Here is a 12,441-nt window from a genome sequence, read left to right on the forward strand (position 1 = left end):
AACAAACTTTCTGGAGTGGAACACTTGAACAGTTGTTTTTCCCATACTACTTTTAACATCTTTCTTTTCATTCTTAACTTCGAGAAAAAAAAAATCATCCCTTAAAGAACCTCACTGCATAAACAAAGTCTTCAGGCAATCAGCAGCATCTAAACAGGAGGCAGAGCTGTAGGTAAAACGCGTCTTAAAAAAACGCTGGATCGTCATGTGTTCCTCTCTGACAAGCCGAGCCAAGCCAAAGGGCATCCAGCAGCATTCCTCTGTTATCCCTTTTGTTCTCTGCCAGTTCGTTTTCATTCACTGGAAAGGCCAATTTTCCACATGCTATTCAACGTGGTGTGCTCATTTGAAAAAGAAGTGAGAAAAAGAACTTAAGATGCTGAGGGCTTAACTCATTCCTCCCTTCTCTCCCCTCCTCCTCAATCACAAGTTCTCTTTCTTCCAGGCTCAGGGAGAGACAAATGCAGCCTTATTTAGGCCCCGGATTGAAGGCCTGCTGGGTCAAACAGTGAGTGCAACTTGTCCCCGGCTGAGCAGCGTTTTCCAGGTGGGACTGGTTAGGTGCTTTCTGTGGACTCCCCTGTTTTTATGACTTTATAGTCATACCCTCCTGCCAAAGATCAGCTCAGCAAAACATGGACATGGTGGGGGAGGGGGCTGTGTGCTTTGTCTCAGAATGAACAGCTAAAGAAATGGTACAGTTTCAGAAAGGGAGTCAGCATTACCGACCTCTGGGAACATTGCAAAGTAATGCACATGCTCAAACACAGAAAAGTTTTGAAATGCAGCATCTTCAGAGTGGGTTAGCATGTAGAGATGGCACCACCTGGGAATAGTCACCAATGCTCTTGTAACAAAAACAGTTCTGCAGCTTTGCTAATGCAAAGAGCCAGAGGAAACCAGAAATCTAAACCATCTAGGATGGAGATGGTCAGTAGCAGATGGAAACTGATCTGTTGGGATATCAATGTATTCCACACACTCCAAATAGTGTTGTGCTGGGGATGCTGTGTGAGGAATTACTGGCTACAACTCTCTTATATTTTGGCAGCATTTAAGACCTGTTCCATCTCTTAAAAAGAGAAAGTGAGGCACAGAGGCATGAGGTGTCATTCAACTGTACCACGGGTAGTTAGCAGAATGGGCAGAACTGCAGTATGGTATTCCTGACAGTCAACTCAATTCATTAAACCTGGGCTCTAGTCTTCCTCTAAAAGGAACTTGTCCTGCTTATGTCAGAGATGTGAAGATAAATATGCAAGGCACAATCCTTTCTTCTAAAGATAGAATAATGGAAATGCAATGCAAATATCAAGCTAACTGCATAGAAGGCAAATGAATCCCTGAGAAACACAAACTAAACTTTCCATCAGATTCCAAAGATGGGCAGAAGAAACTTATGCCAGATTCTCACTACTTCAATAATGATTCCTGTATTTCACACAAGATAATAAAACAGTGACTTGCGAATATAATAAAACAAAGGCCTCTGAAAATTTACCAGATCCATCAGGTGGCTATCCAAATTAAGGATGACAACTCAGGGCCTAGAGTATATGAGTGTTCAGTGTATGGGTTATTCTCATTAAAGCAAACTTGTTGTGATTGATGTTACAATGAAATAGTGCTCTATTCATGGCAATACAAGTTCATTAAAATTCCAACACGATACAATGTAAGAAAACGTGCTATTTCAAAAAAGCCAAGCATGAGAAAAATACTGAGGAGTAGAGTTTATTAATGAACCTGAATTCTATACTTGTTTTTACTAGTCATTTGTGCACAAAATCTTATTCTTTGGATCCTTTAAGAACCCTGTACATGCTTATACTCCTAAGTTTAAAATAAAATGATATTCAGAGAAAGTGAACAGTGATGTGGGAACTGGACTCAGACTTTCTGAAAGCAAACTTTGTACCTAGAGGGCCCGCCTTTAACATTAGCCCGCTGTAGGATGCTCACGGTGCATTGCCCTCTCCCCATCACTCACATCATTGGCTATGGTGAAGCACTACAGTGGACGCAAGGAGACCTCCCTTTAAAAGAACATTGCACTTGCTTTCAGTGACGTGTACAGAGTTGTTTTTTTTTTAAAAAAAAAAAAAAAAAAAGAAGAAGAAGAAGGAGGAGGAGGAGGAGGAGGAGGAGGAGGAGGAGGAGAAGAAGAAGAAGAAGAAGAAGAAGAAGAAGAAGAAGAAGAAGAAGAAGAAGAAGAAGAAGAAGAAGGAATGCTTGCTTTCCTTGTAAAATTCTTAAGTTTTGAGATATTGGCATAAGCCCAGGTGGGAAATTTTGCCATGGTATAAGAGAGGGGAACTTGCTGGTTTAAGTGTGAGATAGTTAATGACCCAAAAAGATTTAATCAGGATAAATCTCACCACTCATGCCTTTAACCTCCCAAATAGAAATTTCTTTTGTTTTAATCATGTATCTATGTATATGGGTGGTTTTTCTGCATGTATGTCTGTGCATCATGTGCATGTCTTGTGCCCAAGGAGTCCAGAAGAGGGTGTTGAAGTCACTGGGATTGGATTATGTAGGGGTGGCTATCTATGATTCACCCCTGAAGCACTGCTCCTAGCAGGCAGCAGGTAACTTCTAGGTACCTGCCCCCAATCTGGGCATGGCCAAGACAGGGACCCCTCAAGACCTGAAACGTGCACGTCATGCTCGCTCTCTCTTGGCTACCTCATGATGCTGGATTCTGGCACACGAAAAAATTCTTTTGTGTTTGCTTAGTTTGTTTTCAGTGTTTAGGTAAGAGCCAGAGAACCTAATAGATTTTACTTACTGGGTTTATGTTTCCATAGGTTGGTAGAGTTCATTAGCACATAAGTAGATGGGTAACTAGGCGGAAAATTTAATTGCTGGTGATTTACATGCTCTTATTACTTGTCACCAGCCACCAGAAAAAATAAACAGTGTCATCAGGTGGATCTGTAAAAATCCACCATCATCATATTTGAAAATTCTCAAAAGGATACAATTTATAGAATGTCAAGCTGACTCAGGGTAAGCATATGAATGTAAGATGAGGAGAAGGAGGACTTGAAAGATTATTATGGGAAATGGTTCTTCACTGATCAAGCGATGGTTTAGTTAGGCCAATTTAAGATTTCAAGAAATTGCTGTCTCCACTGGCACAGGTGTAATGTTAGACAGTTTGGAAATGGAAGCAGCTGAAGGCATGGTCTGTTTCCGCCTCTGAAGTATTGCTCTAGCCTCCATTTTTCCATGGCTGGGCTATTTAGCAATGCTAATGGGAATGTCAGCAGTAGCACGGGGCCATTTCATAAATGACTGGAGGCCAAAACCTATGTTCTCTTAGATGACCCAGTGATATCTTTTCTACAAAAGATACACAATAAAGGAAAATTCTTAGTGAACTTTAAAAAAATATTTTTTTTTTTTTTTAAAATCATGAAGCTTGCCAAGTTTGCCTCTGAGTGTTCTAAAGTTGGTTTTGGCATGTCTGTTATCAGTCATCTAAATGTCAGTGGGAGACCTTCCTCACGGGAAACAGATGGTCCAGGCACTTCAGAGAACTTAAGGAGGGTTTATTTACAAAGAGACAAATGGCCAAGATGCAGATGGAATTTAGGAAACTGCTAGAATAATACAGGGACCCAGAGCACTAGCAGCAATAAAGAGTCCTTTCTCCTCTCCCACCCCATGCCAGAGGTAAAGGGAGGAAAGAGGTGAAAACAGAGGCTAACTGGAGAGGCAGACATTCTCCATGGCGGGGGTGGGGTGGGGGGGTGGGGTGGGGGGGCGGGGGGGGGGGGGGGAGCCGGCCCCAGATAACTTCACAGGAGGAAGTCAGGGAGTGCAGGAATAAGCCCCTTGATGCTGTTCTTCCCTATGTTCTAGCTTCTGCTAGGGTCCTCCTTGGAAGTCATGGGTATGGAGGGTTTTTTGTTGTGCAGATGAATCAGCTCTTTCTCCTTTTTTGCTGAATAGTTTGATGTCAACTTGACACAAGCTAAAGTCATCTGCGAGGAGGGAGACTCAATGGAGAAAATGCCTTCATAAGATCAGACTGCAGGCAAGCCTGTAAGGCGTTTTCTTAATTAGTGATTGTTGAGGAAGGCCCCAGCCCATTATAGGTGGGGCCATTCCTGGGCTGGTGGTCCTGGCTTCTATTAAAAAAAGCAGACCGAGCAAGCCAGAAAGCAGCACCCCTCCATGGCCTCTGTATCAGCTCCTGCTTCCAGGTTCCTGTACCTGTTAGAGTTCTTGTTGTGGCTTCCTTCAACGATGGACTACAATATGGAAATGTCAGCCAAATGAACACTTTCCTCCCCAGCTTGCTTTTGGTCATGATATTTCATCATAACAATAGAAAACCTAAGAAAGACACTCTTTACCTCCAGTTCATTCACCTACTGGAAAGCCTGTGCCTGTGTTCAAAAAATATCAGTCCTATCACCTCTCATTCCACTGTGGAGCAGGATCAGCTGAGTCCCATTTCTGCCCGAAGCTAGTACAGTTAATCCTCATACAAGGGAGTAATGGCAAAAAAAGGAATGGAAATAAATGATGAAGCTCCACAAAATATAGCTTCTAAAATACTTTCTACAGATAACCAATAGGGTAACTTGAGTCCTAACTGCTGATTCCACTACCCAATTCCAGATCTTCATACTTCAAGATTTTTTTTCTCCAGTGGGTTGACTTAACAATTACTTTCTTCTTTTGTGTCCAGGATACTATGAGCTGTAACTCCCAGGAGCCTGTGGGTGTGAGTCTGAAAAAGATCACTATTGATTAATGAGACAAAGAAGAGTTAAAAGAATTCCAAGAATCATTGTTTGTAGCTTCATCCATGGCTCTAAGATACTCCCATCCAGTGAGACAGGATAGCACAGTTTCCTAATAATGACTGTTTCTTGGTAGAAGAATTCGAATGGGTCAAACCTTTAATCAGTGTTATAGTTGTTCAATCCTTATAATCACCCCCCTGAGCTAATTCATTGGCTACATCTACTGTGTGATGAAAAGAGAATCAGGCTGTTTCAAAGTTACTCAAGAGACTGTCTGGCTTTCTGTGTATATTCTTAACTGTATGTTCATCATTCTGTATTCTCTGGGTGTGTACATAGTTAAATGATTCTCTATCATGCTGTCAGAGCAGCTAACAGCCACAGACACTGCATTTCTGTCAGCATTTTATTCTGGGCAACAAGAGACAATTTGAATAACCATGATTCCCTCATGATGTCATAGACTTTATCTGGTTCCTATAGAACTCTCAAAGTCAGATTATATAAGGGTTTACAGACTCAAGTTACTAAGGACATTTATATCATTCTTACTTGTTTTCCAAGAGTCTCAAATTTTTCTATCAATAGACAACATTTGTTCATGGCACAGATTGTCTGCATCATTTCTACCATATAAAAATGTACATAGAAGCAAACTCTTCTCAACTTATACTACGTAAGTATAAGAAAGAAACTTTGCACTTGACTCTACTTGTTCATGACGCCCATATCACTCTAGCACACTCTAGTGCCATACTATACTGTTATTTTGTTGTTGTGTTGGTGACTAAATATCGGACAAGAAATAACTTCCTAAGGAAAGGTTCACTTTACTCATGGTTCAGGAGATCTAGTTCACCACATGAGAACAAGGTCAGATCCCATTCATGGCAGCAGATATTTGCTCACATCTTAGCAGATCTGGAAGCAGAGAGGGGAGGAATAGTAATATTCTAGTTTTTATCCTTCTTTTTTAATTCAGTCCAGCACCTCAGCCTAAGGGATGCTGCCACCCACTTCTCAGAAAGAATTCTCCTTCCTCAAGAAAATCTTTCTGGAAACACACTAAGATGTATTTCTCCTAAGGAATTTTACATCAGTCAGGTTGGCCACAAGGATTAGCCATCATAAGTGTCCTATCCACAGTTGTTTCATAGAGCTATCTTCTCAGCCCTGTGTTGTGGAAGATTAGTTGAAGGTGTGCTTCATCTGTTTATGCTGTGGAACATGTGTTTAATGATGCAAAGGTGTGTTGCATTTTTTTATGTTGAATTTGTTTAACTCTTTGAAGCTGTGTTACTTTGCCTGTCTAAAATATCTGATTGGTCTAATAAAGAGCTGAATGTTCAATAGCCAGCCAGGAGACTGGATGGGTGGGGCTGGCAGGCAGAGAGAATAAATAGGAGGAGTAATCTGGGAAGAGAAGACAAGGGAGCAAAAAGAGAAGGAGAGGAGGACTCCAGGAGCCAGCCTCTCAGCTACATAGCAAGCCATGGAGTAAGAAGTAAAGAAAAGTGTACAGAAATAGAGAAAGGTAAAAGCCCAGATGGAAAAGGTAGATAGGATAATTTAAGTTAAGAAAAGCTGGCTAGAAATATGCCAGCTAAGGCTAGGCATTCATAAGAAAGAATAAGCCTCCTTGTATTTATTTGAGAGCTGAGTGATGGGTCCCCAAAAGAGTGAAAACAACAATAACAACAACAACACTTGGGCAACCAATGTGGGGCTGAATTTCCAAATAGGGCCTGAGAAAACTAAAGCAAACAACAACAACAACAACAACAAAAAGGATACGGCTCCTTTAAGAGTTTCTGCCAGACAATGAGGCTTTGAGCAATCTTTTTCACACTAAATAGAAACATAAAACTAAGTAAAAAATGCCTGCCACAGTGCAAGGCACTGGCATTCCAGAGTTGGGGGGGCTGAATGCAGTTCCTGGTCAAATGTACCTCTGACCAGGCCATGAGCTTTAGGCTTGGCTTTCACGACCTGAGAGAGGAGCAGAGCCAGCCAATAAAGCTGCATGGAGGACCCAGCTGTAGCTTAGTAGTTTAAGGTTCGTTCATGTGGTCAAAAAACTCTAAGAGATACACAGTAAAGATAGATCCAGACAGAAAAAAAAAATTCTAAGCAGGTTTCAGTGTACATAGACTTAAGCAAGAAAGAATATAGGTATAGACAGTCATAGAAAGAAAGAAATAGTTTAAAAATAAGAAAGTCAAGTCTTTAAAGGGAGAGTAAAAGTAACAGAAAAAAAAAAGGGCCACATAACAATGGAAAATACATGGGAGTCTGGATCCTGCATGTTATTGTGCTGGTTTTGAATTTTTTTGAATACTGATGAGCAAAAGACAGCTCCTGACAGACACAGGACTGAAAGAGGGAGAGATAAAATAAACTAGCCTGTAGCTAGAGTTTTCCTGCCTGGCCCACAGTCAGGACATCTCTTTCTCACCTGCCAGTCCCACAGCCGCTCAGACCCAACCAAGTAAACATAGAGACTTATATTGCTTACAAACTGTATGGCTGTGGCAGGCTTCTTGCTAACTGTTCTTATATCTTAAATTAATCCATTTCTATAAATCTATACCTTGCCACGTGGCTTGTGGCTTACTGGCATCTTCACATGCTGTTTGTCATCGTGGCGGCTGGCAGTGTCTCTGACTCAGCCTTCCACTTCCCAGCTTTATTCTCCTCCTTGTCCTGCCTATATTTTCTGCCTAGCCACTGGCCAATCAGTGTTTTATTTATTGACCAGTCAGAGCAACATATTTGCCATACAGAACATCCCATAGCACCAGCCTAGATATTTTAGGAATGCCTTAACTTCAAAATGGAAGTTGAAAATGCTTTGAAGAAGAGGTTTTTGCTTTTGTTCCCACAGGAGACTGTGGATTCCTTCCAGGTTAATATGGATCATGTTTGATTGGGGAAGACCTCCTGAATCTTGACAGGCAATATATATCAACAAAGGTCACTGCTGGTCTTCCCAGGACTTAGCAATTATCTCATTTTTTTTCAGGGACCCCTAAAGATGCCTTCACCCACAGACAACAGGAAGCAGTCTGGAGAACATGATGCCCACATTCCCAAGAGATGGGGTGTGTGGTCTTTGGTTATTTGGTGGTTTGTGGATGTTTGTTATCATTTAGGGGAATATAGGAATACAGGATAACAAGACAACCATTAATCTCAGATATTTTGCATTGGCATAGATTTTGGTATATTGACACAAATTTAGAGTTATTTTCATTATACTGTATATATGTTTCTACTCTTGCTTGGGGTACTGTGCTTAAGTAGCTCATTTAAAATGCAATGTATAATTAAGAAATGAGGTTAGCAGTTAATCTATAATAATCAAACCTGTAGTCACATTAGGTATGTTTTCAAGGTTAAAAAGGTATATTTTAGACAGATAGATGATTTTCAAACACTAGAAAGCCTACAGAATACAGCATTTAAAATGTTTTGTTAACATAGGGTTTTTCGTGACAATGAGACACATCTCCTGGAAGCACCAATTTACTTCAGAGAAGATGATGGGCATCGAAGAAAGTGCAAAAAGTATAAAAAACAAACAAATAAAAAAATAAAACCAAACAAACCCAACAACAGCCCTGTTTATTAGCTCCATAGTGGTAGCAGCTTCATCCTTCGTGTGTGCGTTAGATTGTTTGAAGTGTGGTTTAAACCATGTTGTCTCAGCGATGACAAGTGTCTGATACTTCCCAGAAGCTGAGATCAATGTCAAGGGATGTGTGAAAACTCCATTGTACTTTAACTCTTCACCGTTTTGAGAAACTGGAGGGGAGGGTTTTTTCCTTGACTTAAAAGGAAAGGACGGGAAGGGGAGGGAAAGTATTACTGTTAATAAGGGACTATTGGAGAAATAAAACAATATGAAATTCACTGACAGCTTTAGAATCAACAATTTTTGTCAAGAAGTGCCCTAAAATGTCTTTCATGAAAATTTCAGGAGATAGACAAAATATGTTCAAGCTCTCTACATTAAAGCTTGACCGGAGTGATTTTTAAACAGTAAGATCTTACCTAGGGTGAAAAAGCATGAAATAGGAATTGGAAGTAGTTAGCCAAAAGGAAAAAAAAAAAAGAGGCTTTCAATTGAGGAATATGGACAGGAAACGGTTACTTAAAATGTAATCATGTGCTTCTGGTCCAGCACACTCAAAGCTGAGAAGCCACATGACCAGCCAAGGAAGATTGAGCAATAATTAGACTTTGGGAAAGAATTAAGAGCAGACAAGACAATTTCAAACCCCTTTGAAGAGTTTTGGATGAAAACACCTTTCAATTTATTTTTGTGCTCTTAACCTGAAGGAGCATCGACAAGAATTCAGCGAAGCAAAAATGTGGCCCAAAGAGTTCCAGAAGTGCTGGGAGAGAGCCAGGCTGGACAGACGGTTTTGCCTGCCACGCTGGCCCAATGGCAGGTCCAGAAACGGGCCCCGCATTCCACAGTTCCTCCCTGGGCTCCAGGCTCACACTTTTTCCACTGCGCCATGCGTGTCCAGTAAGCGTTGCCTAAGAAAACATTGGCTAAAGAGGCCAATTTGGATTAGAACTGGGTTTGTCGGAAGACAGAGTTCAGAGTTTCTACCACATCTTCCCCTTGCTTCCAGTTCTTCCGTGGCTCTCCTTTCCAGTGTGATGTGCTAACACAGCGCGTCATCCGGCAGTTATTCCTCTTTGCACTGTCTGTCCTGCCAGCTCTGGCTCTCTCTTCTTCTCCTCCACAGGAAGGCTCTGCGCAGCCCAGCAGCCCAGCCTCAGCCCCCTGCTGGTCCTCTGACACCAACACCGAAGCATGGCCAGGCTGCTGCTCCCACGTGGTGGACCCTTTCTATCCATGGTTCATGGAGGTGGTGGGCTCGCTTCTCATTTCGATTCCTTCTCTGGACACCAGAGCACAGACTCTGATGTGTCTGGTCAGGAAGGAATTCAGGAAATAGCTCTGGGAAAGCCTGTGCGCTTCGGTACGGTGCAGTTCACAGAGCTGCAGTTTGTTACCCGATCCCACCACGTGAAGGATCAAACGGACAGGCTCTCACGCTATCCAACTAGAGAATTTACAGAGGGCTTTCATATAGAACGTCTGGTGTCCCAAGACCCAGTGAGAAAGGCTGGACAGATGCTGTGAACCTTATGCACAAGAGAGCTGAACTGAGTTCACAAGTGACTTGGCCAAGGTCACAGGTCAACTAAGGGACATCGGGGTTTGGAACCATCTGCTGATTCTCTACTGATCATATGACTTGATCTTTTTTTCTTCTACTTCTTCTTCTGTCCCTAATGATTTTCTTTGTTTGTTTTGTTCTACAGTTTTAAACACTGTGATTTACAGCTTTCTGGATAAAGCACTCGAGATGACAGAGTAAAAATAATATGTTTTGATACTTTGATATCAAAGCCACAAGGCTAGTAAACAGTACAATTATGATTCATAACTGAAAGTACTGCAGTTTACGAAAAAGGAGAAAATGAGAATACATAATATTCAAGGGGGCCAAGCACCACTGGGATAAGGAAGAGTGGATGAAAAAAATCTAAGAGCCATGTTTTTAAATTAATTATGCTTTAAGAGTTTTAAAAAATTTAAATTACGTATAGCAAGGTGAAAAAATATGTAAAACCTAACACAAAGAAAAAATAAACCCACAAGTTGCAGATTTCTGTAATTCATCCATCATATGTGTAAATGACTAATATCTGCTAACTGCAAACTATGAGGCAGGTACAGTCCTGAATTCTTGCCATCCGGTCATTGTCCCTCACAGCAGTCGACAGATCTGTATTCACCTCAACTTTCCAGGCGAACAAAGACAAAACAAACAGCAAAAAAAACGAGTGGCTGAAACAGGTGAGGTCTTCTCCCCAAGCTAAGCTGTCCATCATAATGCTGTAGCCAGGAAAACTTGTAGACAAGGATTCCAGCCCATTTTAAATTATCATAAATGCATCTGAATTACAGTCTGTTTCTCATTTCTTGCCCATGTGTTTAACAAAACTATTGAAACTCTCTGATCTCTTCTAAGAGCTTCATATAACTCCAGTGACAATATTTCCCCCGAGAATTTGAGTGTAAAGTTTGGGACAAGTTTCTCCGAGTTTTGCAGTGTCTGCACATCTGTTTACTTCTGCACACACAAGCAATGAATGCATGTGCCCAGTCAGGGCTGCCAGATGTCCATAATGGTGACATTTGACTGGAATAGCATCTAAGTTGCAGTGGCCTGGTTTCTTACTTTACTGAATTCAGCCATAGGTTTATGATGAAGTGACTTTGTGATATATAGATATTCGGATTTTGTTTTTCCTCTTTAAAATATGGTTATTAAACAAGGCATGCCTATAATTCCAGCACTTGGAAGACTGAAGCAGGAGGATAGCAAGCATGAGGCCAACCTGGACTATACAGGAAATTTTAGGTTAGCCTGGACTGCTCATAGCAACACTCTGTCTCCTAAAATTGGAGTCTGGGGATGTAACTCAGTTGGTAGATAATTACCTAGTATGTGTAAGCAAGACTCTGGGTTTGATCTGCAGCTGCATGATATGGTAGAACACATTTGTAATCCCAGCTCTAGGCAAGCAGAGGCCCGGGGATCAAACTCATCCTTAGCTACACAATAAATCTGAGACCATATGAATCATGTCTCTCAATAAACAAATAGATGAATAGACAGTTGATATCCCTGTAGGGAATTGATCCTCAATCATTTTACAGTTGAGACCTTCATTACAGTATTGACAGTAGACATTAAAATGATCATTAAAGTCAGACAGATCTGGCTGGGACTATCAATCCTCGACTTCAGTTTCTTCATTAGTGAAATATAGTTCTTGATTCACACACTATAGGTGAGGATAAAATAATGTAATAATTGGAAAATCGAAGGCATGCTCTCTTAGGATTGTCTTAGTAGACAACTATAGGAAAAACATAGACTCATGGGGAGAATATAGATTTTTTTTAAAAAAGGAAATATAAATGTATCCACGAAACTGCTGAAGAATATAAGATTGTGGAGACTTCCATTTCCTGTTTTCAGTCTCTCTATGTCTTCTAAATTTTCATTAACTAAAACAAAACAAAACAAAATAACACAGGATTTTGCCACAATCAATGTTTAAAAAAAGATAGTGTCCTAATAGGAAAATCATTTCAGCATGTGGAGGCTGAGACCAGGACCTTCTTTGACTAGCTTGGGGGAAATTAAACACGATCTCTTGAGGTTTTATATTTAGCAATTTCATTTTATCTGATCTTATTTTTCTACGCTTTACTTCTAGTGACTATGCAGCCCCCAGTATCATAAGCTCACTTTTTTAAAATGTAAAGGCACTGGGTAGATTGCTGAAAAATAGTTACTCAGGATAAAGAGCTTAGGCGGTTAAGTTGGCAGCGAGAACACTGGACTTGGAAGAGATGTCTCTAGCACAAACCAAGGAAACTCTGAGGCTGTAATTTTCAGCAGACAGTCTAAGCCTGTCGGTAAGCAGTGATCCAAGATGAAGATCCCATTACACCTGGCCACAAGTGTTTGGTGACCTTGTCAGTTTGTCTGGCCGCACTTGCTTTCCTTCTAACTTTATTCGAGGAGAATCCTGGCCTTTAAAAAGGAAGTCACACCAGCTAGAGCACCCAGTGAACACC

At 41.0% G+C, this 12,441-nt stretch overlaps 1 long non-coding RNA gene across 1 annotated transcript; it reads left to right on the top strand.

Moving 5' to 3' along the window:
* Positions 1–412: 412 nt before the first annotated feature.
* Positions 413–10,421, top strand: LOC128118580 (uncharacterized). The gene is made up of 3 exons (XR_008221269.1): positions 413–547; positions 7,786–7,864; positions 8,247–10,421. It is a non-coding gene; the product is annotated as an uncharacterized LOC128118580 (long non-coding RNA).
* The last annotated feature ends 2,020 nt before the right edge of the window (positions 10,422–12,441 follow it).

This window comes from Peromyscus californicus, unplaced genomic scaffold (genome assembly GCF_007827085.1).
Source record: "Peromyscus californicus insignis strain IS unplaced genomic scaffold, ASM782708v3 Scaffold_22__1_contigs__length_63687245, whole genome shotgun sequence".
In the NCBI taxonomy this organism is placed as follows: Eukaryota; Metazoa; Chordata; class Mammalia; order Rodentia; family Cricetidae; genus Peromyscus; species Peromyscus californicus.